The sequence below is a fragment of the Quercus suber genome, unplaced genomic scaffold (assembly GCF_002906115.3).
Source record: "Quercus suber isolate HL8 unplaced genomic scaffold, Cork oak 2.0 scaffold_260, whole genome shotgun sequence".
Taxonomy (NCBI): domain Eukaryota; kingdom Viridiplantae; phylum Streptophyta; class Magnoliopsida; order Fagales; family Fagaceae; genus Quercus; species Quercus suber.
In genome coordinates, this window is record NW_027069716.1 from 911407 (window position 1) to 922261 (window position 10855).

Here is a 10855-nt window from a genome sequence, read left to right on the forward strand (position 1 = left end):
CACAAAGGGTTTCTCTGAATCCACAAAGAAATAAATTGGAATTCACCAAAGAAAGAATTTGAAAAAAGTACGTATTTATTGATAATAGTATGAAAATTGAATTGCCTTTGGAGGCTACAATGTGTTTAAATAGTAAAAAGAAAACTTAGGGCAACTAGAAAACCTAAGGCGGCTACGAAAGCATATAAAACCCTAATTTGACTAAACAACATTAAAAGCACCTAAAAAGAAGAAAACAAATACCCTAAACCTAAAATAACGAAAATTACATAAAAATACCTAATATAAAAATTACAAAAATTAATTTGAATATTCTGTCATACATCAAAACCTAAACATTTATGACTAAATATTTATAACCTAACAATTATATCACAATTTTACAAAGTCTTGAATTTGAGTCACATAAGAAGCATTGTCTCCCATTTGGTTCATAATCTCTCAACACCCCCCCCCCCCCCAATCCCCCAAAAAAATTACATAACCATAGTAGGTTTAATTATTATTATTATTTTTTTTTTTGAGGGCGAAACCTGAGATTCAACTATATATATAATCAACAAAAAATGTTTTCCATTCATATATATATTATTGATGCTCATTTTTGCAAATCCGTACCCAAAAGCCCATAAGGAAGAAAGCCCAATAAGAAGCAAGACTCAAAAGCCTATATGGAGGAAAACCCAATGAAAATCAAAGCCCAAAGGCCCACCAAGAAGACCAAAGTGCAAGAAAGGTTCAAAGAAAGAAATGCAAGGGAAAGCGATCTGCAGCAGAATGCAAATCTACAAACGAATACAAATCTGCAGTAGAATACCAATCTACTACAGAATACAGTTCTTCAGCAGAATGGCTTCAGCGAATCAGGCAAATTGGCCCAAGACCCTTTTGATCCAATCAACATTATTTGGCCCACAAAGGCCCAAATCCTTTTGTATAAAAGGATAGGTGTGAAAACTAATATCAAGAAGAAGCAAAATGAAAAGAAACAAGGAAAAGTAGGAAGTGTCAGCAGTAGGAATTGAGTGAAGGAAAGAAAAGCCAAACCAAAGGAAATGACAAATACAACAAGAAACGCATGAAGAAATAAGACAAAGACATGCAATAGAATGAAACAAAGCTAATTTGCTACGGCAGAAACAACATGGGAACAAAAGAAGACAAAAACAGAAGATAGTAGAGTAAGCACACAAGGGCCGAAGCACTACCAACCTGTACCCAGCCAATATAAGAGAGGTGGGCCCATGGTCAAGGGGATTTAGAGGGTATGGTTTAGTGGTAGGGGTAAAAAGGGGTTTCTATTTGGTTTCTAGCTGTGACTTCTTTTGGGAATATACCCTACTGGGATGGTATCTTACATAAAAGAGGTAGTAGATGGCTGAGACCGTCTGATGCATGCCATAGAGGTCGGTGGTGAGGTAGCTCAATCCTTATCCATTTGAATCTAGAGGTAGAGGTATATAGCAAGAACAAACAAAATGGAATTTAGTCATAAAATGAGTAATGGTGCAGCAAACGTATTCTGAGAAGAGATAGTGGCCAGGCAACCAATGGGTTGGTGGGTAGTCCTGAAGAAATGCCCACAACAAGTTAAAAATAGATGGTGAAGCCCTACAGGTAAAAGGGAGAAATCTCATTGAATCATTTCACTAAAAAGAAAGAGGTAGTCATGGATGAAAGAGGGGAGGAACCCATGGTAAAAGAGAGTAGTAAAAACCTAGGAGACACTTAGAGGGGAAGGCACCCAAGAAGAGAGAGATCCAAAAGGGAAAAGACCCAACTGAGAAAAAAAAAAACACGGCAAGATAGTAGTCAAAAACTAAGAGTAAAAAGAACGGAGAGAAAGAAAGAAAGAAAGAAAGAAAGAAAGTGGTAAAATGAAGAAAGAAAACATGACAGAAATAGGGGCACACATCAATAGACCATCTTCCCCCCCCCCCTCCTCCCCTCCCCTCCCTCTTAGCAAAACCTACTCTTTGAAGTCCCCAAAAGTAATAGCTAGTAGCCATTTAGGCATATTCTCCAAAGTGCACAACTTTGATGGTAAAAGCCTATGACAAGGTTGTTCAAGTTGGGGTTTGGGTTCCTTCTTGGTTTACTTATTCTATAGGAAGATTCAATACTTGATTTTGATTGCAAATATATTTGGTTTCACTCGTTAGAACTTATATTTGTTCTATTTAGTCGTTCTATTGTAGCATGTTTTTTTATCACGTTCATTGCATCAGTTGTCCTGCTGTGATATCTTTATTTGCTGTATTAGTTATTCTACTGTAGCACATTTTTATTATATCTACCGTGTTATCTATTATACTAGCTAAACCTTTTCTGATGAAGCTTTCTTATTTCTTTGTTATTACGTGTTTTTCTTTTGACACAAATTAATCATTATTTTGCCATATGCACATGTATACATTATAGCTCATTTTCTGCAAAATATATTTGTTATTTGTATATGTGAATATGTATAAGCACATATACGAATATATGTATGTATATATTTGAGAATATGCTAACTCATGTAAACTAACATTTGCTTAATGGGTATTTTCTATGGGTTTTAGATTTGTTTATATGCAGAAACTAGAAAAGTATTTCTGCAGTAAAAAATGAAGAGGAGTCATTCATGTTTGTAGCAGAAGGCTTTGCTGCACAGCAAAAGGCTTTCCTACATAGTAGAAGGTTTTACTGCACAACAAAAAAGTTAGTCCTATGGCAGAAACTGGAGAAAAGTTCCTTCTACAGCAGAAATAGAGGATAGGCCCGCTTTGTAGCATCTTCCCTTGGACTTTGGACTCAACGTTTGTACACAAACTAGCAACAGTAGAATGGTACTTTGGAGCCCATTTCGTAGAACGCCAGACCCAACTTCCTTCTTAGAAAAAACCTAGACTAAGCATTATCTAATAACATNTTATGATAATCATTTGAAAAGAGCATATATTTAGAATGCACTTGGATGAGCCTTCATCCATATTATTTATTTTTTAAATTTGGAAACTATTAAAATCAGCTCAAATTTCCAAAATTGGAAACTATTAATCCAAATTCTTTTAAATTTGGCACATCCCTAATAGAAGTATAGAAGTGTACGAGCCAAAGCACCCAATCAAATTGATTACGACCGGTTTGGATAGTTATTTATTCAAACCATAAAAATATTCAATGTATATTGAAAAATTACTACCCTTTTGCTTTCTCTTTCCTCCCCACTGTATGCTTTGGGCTTTGGCTTTTGAGGAACAAATTAATTATTGAGAAGGGGGCTCATTTCTTGATTACAATACTCAGAAAACAATGAGTTCATCAATCAACCATTGCTTTATTCTGTCAAATTGTATTAATGGGAAGAACCTATATTTTGTCCCCATATGTTCTCCAAATATAACATGCACATGATCCTAGCTAGACTGTTATTTTGGTGTTTTATAGAGTTGAAGAAATTAGCTTTAAGATGATGCCAATTAATTCCCATGGGGCCCAATTGATTTGTGTCTCGGTGGAGTGTAGGCCAAATATGGGATAAGGATGGCCTAACCCACTAGAGATGGTCGGCAATGAGGCAGGATTGTGGGGTTAAGTGTAGGCCAAATATGGGATAAGGATGGCCTAACCCACTAGAGATGGTCGGCAATGAGGCAGGATTGTGGGGTTAAGGATGGCCTAACCCACTAGAGATGGTCGGCAATGAGGCAGGATTGTGGGGTTAAGTATAGGCCGAATATGGGATGAGGATGGCCTAACCCACTAGAGATGGTCGGCAATGAGGCAGGATTGTGGGGTTAAGTGTCCTCCATGTCAGCGAAGCCAGCGCAGGAAATAAGACTAGAACCAATTTTTGAGGTGCTAGCTAGTTCGTACAAATTTTCATGAACTACTCAAGTGGTAAGTCATTTACGGCCGTTGATAGATGAAAACATTGAAAAGCTAAATATAATTATGGGTTTATATTCCTTTACCATTATAGCTTATCCTTTCAGCTAATTGTAAAAAGGGTCATGTTATGATCCATTGTATTTGTCAACCTGTCAATGTTAAGTTTGAGTTCTAAATTATTGACATTACTGGAAGAGAAAAAGAACTGATACGTCAATCATATACAATTTCCTTCGTCCTTTTTTATATGATAATGAATGACCATAATTGATGTGGAATTATAAAAAAAGATGAGAGTTTATATATAAATATATTTTGCTGATGATATTTGACTAGATTGTAAGAGTCATGATTGTATGCTAGATGCTGATATCATGTTCCTTTGATTAAAAGGAAAAAAAGAAAAAAAAAAGTCTGTAAGCTAGCTAAATGATGTTAACCTTTTATTTTTCAAAAATTAATCAACATCATAAACATGGGGAAGGCAGATTCAATAATCAATGAAGTAACAAATGAGATGAGAATCATTAGATAATATATGTTTTTCCTTTTTGAAAAGTATATGTTAATCTTGGTGCTCAATTGCCGCACATAAATTTAAACCTTTAGTGTAGTTTGGGAAGAGCATATATGTGGAGTGCATTAGGATGAGTCTTGTTGAAGTGCTTATATGCATAAAGTACCATTAAAACAAAAAAGGAATTTTTAAAAATTTTATTTTTAATTGTAAGTGTGTAACTAATTGGTCAAAGTATATTTAAAAAGTAAAAAGATTTTTTTTTTTTTTTTTTCTTTATAACAAACACATTAACACAGCGGATGTGTGTAAGCGCGCCCACATACATGTACTGTATTAAAGTTGTAGCCTAATTAAAATGATTAGGGTCAGGGAATAAAGTCAATAAAGTTTGGATATTCTCTATTCAAACCCAAAAAAATGAATCAATGTATATAAACAAATTTCTGAAGACTTCATCATAAAAAAGAAAAAAAAAATCAATGTATATGATTTTAATTGGACCTTAACAACATTAGGAAAATTCAATTAAAATCTTAATTGTTATGGATTAAAATCTTAGTCAGACTAAATCCTATGATCAGTAGAGTGACACTGGGGTTTGGAATGTTTAACTTTAAGAGGGAGATTGCAACAAAATATTTGACTTTGACTAATTAACTTGAGAAACTTAGTTAATTAGTCTTTAGCTAGAAGAATAATGGACGTATAAAAAGATAATAAATATGATTTTTATTTGATTTGTAAATGATGGGAGAATCAACTAAAATATTTGACTTTTGCAACTAGAAATATTGTCAAGACTAGGCTTCACAATAAAATATAAGATGATATGTTAACAAGCTCTTTGTTTTTGTAAATTTCACAAGACCTATGGCTATGGGAGAGTAGGTCTTCATTATCTATCTTATACTTGACCAAAGATGACATCACCAGGTTAACCTAGTGTATTTCAAAAAAGCTTCGTTTTCTTTAAGTATAATATCACTAACTTGACCTAAGAAACCTAACCCAAGTTAGCCTAGGAATTCACAATCTATGTACCACAAAATGAAATTACAAAAAATTCAAAAGAATCAGCTCTTTGTGTCCATGTTAGACTTGAAAAGTCCATGAAATGTAATTAATGACTAACAAATGAACTATTCTTTTTTTTTTTTTTTTTTGAGCTCACAAATGAACTATTCTTTTGCTATATAAGCTTGGAGTTTCCAACTTATTTCATTCACTTAAATTCTTAAATGTCAAAATGATAAAACTCTGAAGTTATTTTTGTATTGCACTACAACCTAAGTTGCCTCTCTCATAGACAATTCAACGAGAAGTACATACAGATTTATCAGCTAACCCCTTGAGTTGATAAACCAACCAAGCTAGACTAATAAAATTTGACTCTACTCCACTGCACAATAGCACCACAAAGCTTATAAGGTGAGGAAAAAGAAAAGAAAAGAAAAAATCAGTTTGCATACATGCATAAATAACTTGCTGCACTATATAATGATACAATGTGTTTGAACATTGCATATTATATACTATAGAGATCATATAATTGTTTTTCATATAATTGTTTTTTATTTTAAAGATATGTAACCGAAATTTTAGAAACATTAAGAGAATTAGATTAAGATCTAGAAGAATCTCAAAATGGCTATAAGAAAATTGAATTTTTACTTCTATTGCAAAAGGACTTAGTTTGGGCCTTAAGGCTAGCAATTAAACTAATTTAATGTTACAAATGATTAATGGTAATATGCATGATTACGTCATCTTGACATTTTATTGGGAGGCTGAAATGGGCAAGAGAACATCAATTAGTGATTAACAGGAAGATTTTTAAAAATATATAATGGGAAAATTGATGTAATATGTGTTGTGTAACTGTACCATATTCCTTTATTTATAAATTTTTTAAGGAAATTTTGTGAGCAAATTATGTCAATCTAGCATTTTATAGAACCTAATTCAAATGACAGCAATATTTTCCATTTGAGTGAAAGTATAACGGATTTGCCAATATTGCTCAAAGAAACCTGTAACCTATACATAATAGCTAGAACCATATTATGAGATGAAAATTTACAAGCACTTTATAATCAAAACAAGAATAAAAGAAAATTAGTCATCAAGAAAGACTCAAACTTGGGCACACGAATATGGTTTTAAAAACCGGTTCAGTCAAAATTTTGGTTTGCGCCTCAGTTCTCAATTCAACCTAGTTTTTAACCGGTTGTGAGGTTCCCAATTGAACAGCCGGTCAAATTTGATTTTTAAAAATTATATAACTTTTTTTAAGTGAATAACTTTATTAATTAAAAAACGACCCAAATCATGTAAAAAAAAAAAGAAATTATATAAAAAGTTTCAGCAAATATACATATTCCTTACAGATTGACTGCCAAGACATTAAATTATGAAAGTTGTTTTTGATGTTGGAAAACCAAAACCCTTCATTTATATACAAGTTATTGAAGTAATTCTTGAAGTGTTTTGTCTCTTTTTCTATGTTTTGAACTGTCTATATTATTATTACTACAACTAAGCAAGACTAGGATAGTCATATTACTGCTAAAAGTTAAAGTTTGATGTATCTTTCTCATGTCATGGTCTTTGTTTATGTCTTTGCATATTATATTTTTGAAGGTTGTCGATAGAAAAATTAAGACTTGGTTGTACAATATGTGTGTTTAGATGATTTTAGTTCAGAGAGTGTGTGTATATATATGACTTTTGGAAGTTTTGCTTTATTAATTTAAGAATTGTGAATCAATTACTTTGTAGGTTTCAGTAACTATGCATCTACAGTGAGCTGTTGACAACATAAGCACCTATGTCTAGTATTAATAGTTTATAAGAATCTCTCCTAGCAACCTAATAACGTTCTATGTTAGATAGCATGCACTTCTAAACCATGTAAAAGTATAGAAGTTAAATATTTCTTCCCATTTTATTTTATATAATATTATAATCATTCTTTTTTTTTAAAATGCTTTTCTACAAAATGTCTATAAAATGCTTATTATTAACCCACTTTCCTATTTCTAAATTTCATTAAAACAATTGGCTTCTTATTTATTTTATGTGTGAAAAGTTAATTAATTAATTGTTAAGATTGACAAAAGTATATTTATATTAATAAAAGGGGAGATTTTAAAAACCTCATAGACAATTAAATTAAAAAACTAAATAAGAAAATTGATCTAAATTTACCTTAAAATAAAAACCAAGATTTTTTTTTTTTTGGACTTAAAGTTTGGGATTGTTTCATTTTGACTATTTAAGTTTTAAAATTTGCATTTTGGTCATTTATGCTTGATTTTGTTTTTATATTGGTCATGTCTATTTGTATTAGTACTTTGGTGACACTCGACGTTATATGAGTGCTGTACTTTAATGGTTATTTCATATTTAGCACTTAACACTAAAAATAAATAAATAAATAAAAAGAGAGAATCAAATCAAAATTTCCAAAATATATATAAAATTGAAACATATATAATTAACAATCAACTTTTACCATGGATTTGGGAGGGAGGTTGGAATACTTGAACTTGGCACAAACAATGAGGCCTAGTCACCTTGCCTCAAATGCACCGATAGTGGGTAACTTAATTAATCATATAGCAATTCTAAGCTTTGTGACATGCCTTAATATGTTTACTAGTTCAAGAACATGTAAACAAACAATATAATGAAGAAAACATCTCTTGCTTAAGAATTTTAAAAATAAAAAATAAAAGAAAATTAAAGTAAGAAACCTACTCTCTACTAATTAACAAGGAGTAAAGTGGTCCATTTTTTCTTCTATCAGAAATGTTGAACCTGAAGGCTTGTCTGTTTGGCGTGATGATGATGTCCTTGTTCAACGAATTGAAAATTTTGGCTGGATGGCGTAATTCTGAAGCACAAACGTTGTAGGAAAAAAGTAGTGGCTCTCATACCATATGAATTATTGTGAAAATCTCCTTGTTCTAGGGTTAGCAACACTTGCATACAATGTATAATTAAGCCCACAAGTAAATAAGTATATTATTATTATTATTATTATATATAGAGTGTTTAATGGTTGGCCAATAGGACATGCATTGGAACCTCAATGAAATCGAGGTTGAGTGAGCAAGAAAAGAATAACAATTTGGTTGGTAAGGTTGATAATATGTTAATATATAGGCACATGTAAGTGATAGTGATATAGTCCTAACCTAAACTCCTAATTATCTTTTCAAGGATTCTTGAGCTGCATCGGATTGGTGTGTTCCCACACCTAGTATTTGCGATGATGTATCAATATATATGTTGATCTTCCGTTCCTATTAGACAGCCATAGCATAGGTATTTGTGATGCTTGGTGCACGTCATAGGTATTTGTGAGATAAAAAGTGTTATTTTATTTAATTTGTGTGCTTCAAAAAATGATTTTGGACATAGTTGAAAGTGGATGCACTAAAATTTGTTGCCATGGTTTATGGTTAATTTATTTATTTCCTGCTTCCGGCGTTAGATAGCCATAATCTAGCAATAAGGCTTGCCATTGTTTTAAATGAAACACATTGTTTCACTATTACTAAAATAAAATATTTGAAATTGATAAAGATTGACAAAACATTTGTAAGAGAGAGAAAAATAAGTATTTGAGAAACCCTCACCAATGTCATGCTAGCCTCTTACCATCATCAAGCTGCTGAAATTCCTACGGTATTTTTTTTTTTTTGATGAAGAATTATTAATGGGTGATAGAGTAGTGTCAACTTTTTTTTTTAATTATTATTATTTTTTTTTTTTCGAGAATCAGAGTGTGAACTAATTTGTAAACATTAGTTTCATTTAATATATTTTTATCACTAGAAATATATCTTCACGTAATATAATCTCAATTTTGAAAATGATTAAATATAATTATGTGAAACTTAATAAAACACTATCCGAATTTTTAGTCAGTGGTTAGGGTCTTAGTGTGAAGTAGGCATTATTCTCATATTCTCAAAAGCAATAATGAAACGTTGGTTTTGTCTAATAATTTTTTGTTGTCACTAAGAATATATTTTCACATAATATTATCTCAATTTTGGGATAATTAAACACAATTACATGAAGCTTAATAAAACACTATCCAAATTTGTAGTTTAATGGTTAGAGTCTTGGTGTAAAATAGGCATTGTGCTCAAATATAGTAAGCAACTATGCATCACTGGTTTGGTTTAATATTATTATTGTTGTCTCTAACTTCTTGGGTGGGATTGAAGTTAGGCTATAGTTTAACTTACAAATCTTACATAAGGGAGCACATATGAATCCCCACTTGGGTTCCTCATGGGTCCTTATATGTTAAATTACTATGGTTATACTTGTCACAATTGGTTCTTCCTCTTACCTATTTTGTTCTTGGGGGATAGCTTTACTATGGTTATACTTTTTGAAGCTTCTTTAATTTCTTATGAACACGAAGCTTCATCTTTGGGTCTAGATGACTTTCAACAGTGATTTTCATTGTCTTTATTACTTTTGCTTCTTTCAGGACTTCTCTATCAAGTTCCATCTCAACCTCATGTCCTGAAAATCCTTTATAATAATAGGTTGTAAGGAATGATGACAAACATTCAGAACATTAAAGTGGCTTTTCCTAAAAAGGCCTCTTTCTTAATTGGAGAAAAGAAATTGTTTTATGGGAATGCCCATTATGCTTTGCATCTTTCATTTGAAACTTTAATGTATTCAATATTAGAATATTTGTTTAATGATGAGTCATGCAGCTTGTAGTTCTAACCTCTGTCGTTGCTGAATTAGTCTAAAGTTTGTTGAAGGTGGTAGAGGGTGCTTGTTTTGTTAAGATTTTAATCTCAATTTATTTAGTTTGTACTGATGGCTTCTTTTGTTATCTTGTTTACAGTTTTTACTTTTTGCCCTATTTATGTCTTACTTAACTTGTGTCCGGAGACTTGGTGCTTTGGCTTCTCTACACATTTTATCACTACATTAATCTTTGTTGCAGATTATGTTTCGTCAAAAAATATGGGAAACTTACTCACGAATCATTTCATGATTCTCAATTATACAATTCAAATGATGTGGTATTTGGTTTGTTCCTCTTGAATATTGCTTGTCACCTACTTTGATTTAATATCTTGTAGTGTCAGTGTGACAGTGTGGCTATATGCATATTTAATTAGGTTCATGCTTATGTAATTCATTTTTTGTCTTAGCCATGTTGGAGTATATCTCTATGCTACAGAGGCAAAATGCTTGAAGAATTAATTTGCTTTTTCCATATTCTTCAATTATGCTAGTTTTTAGTAAGCATGCTTTCAATTTGGGACTTTCCCCCCTTCTTGATATGGCATATACTTGCTGATCTCTTGCTCTTCATGAGCTTCTTCTTTAAAATGCAAAAGGAGAAAAATACAAAGGTGCCCTTGTATACAGGCAGTACATTAGGCAGTTTAAAAAAAAAAAAAAAAAAAAAAA